Source organism: Schistocerca piceifrons, chromosome 1 (assembly GCF_021461385.2).
Source record: "Schistocerca piceifrons isolate TAMUIC-IGC-003096 chromosome 1, iqSchPice1.1, whole genome shotgun sequence".
NCBI lineage: Eukaryota > Metazoa > Arthropoda > Insecta > Orthoptera > Acrididae > Schistocerca > Schistocerca piceifrons.
Window position 1 is genome coordinate 706,668,499 of NC_060138.1, and position 1,061 is coordinate 706,669,559.

The following is a 1,061-nucleotide window of genomic DNA, read 5'->3' on the forward strand; positions in this document are numbered from 1 at the left end:
TAGAGCTCAGATGGCAACCCAGTTCTAAGCAAAGAAGGGAAGGCAGAAAGGTGGAAGGAGTATATAGAGGGTTTATACAAGGGCGATGTACTTGAGGACAATATTATGGAAATGGAAGAGGATGTAGATGAAGATGAGATGGGAGATAAGATACTGCGTGAAGAGTTTAACGGAGCACTGAAAGACCTGAGTCGAAACAAGGCCCCGGGAGTAGACAACATTCCATTAGAACTACTGATGGCCTTGGGAGAACCAGTCATGACAAAACTCTACCATCTGGTGAGCAAGATGTATGAGACAGTCGAAATACCCACAGACTTCAAGAAGAATATAATAATTCCAATCCCAAAGAAAGCAGGTGTTGACAGATGTGAAAATTACCGAACTATCAGTTTAATAAGTCACAGCTGCAAAATTACTAACGCGAAATCTTTACAGACGAATGGTAAAACTGGTAGAAGCGGACCTCGGGGAAGATCAGTTTGGATTCCGTAGAAATGTTGGAACACGTGAGGCAATACTAACCTTACGACTTATCTTAGAAGAAAGATTAAGAAAAGGCAAACCTACGTTTCTAGCATTTGTAGACTTAGAGAAAGCTTTTGAAAACGTTAACTGGAATACTCTCTTTCAAATTCTGAAGGTGGCAGGGGTTAAATACAGGGAGCGAAAGGCTATTTACAATTTGTACAGAAACCAGATGGCAGTTATAAGAGTCGAGGGGCATGAAAGGGAAGCAGTGGTTGGGAAAGGAGTGAGACAGGGTTGTAGCCTCTCCCCGATGTTATTCAATCTGTATATTGAGCAAGCAGTAAAGGAAACAAAAGAAAAATTCGGAGTAGGTATTAAAATTCATGGAGAAGAAGTAAAAACTTTGAGGTTTGCCGATGACATTTTAATTCTGTCAGAGACAGCAAAGGACTTGGAAGAGCAGTTGAACGGAATGGACAGTGTCTTGAAAGGAGGATATAAGATGAACATCAACAAAAGCAAAACGAGGATAATGGAATGTAGTCAAATTAAATCGGGTGATGCTGAGGGGATTAGATTAGGAAATGAGA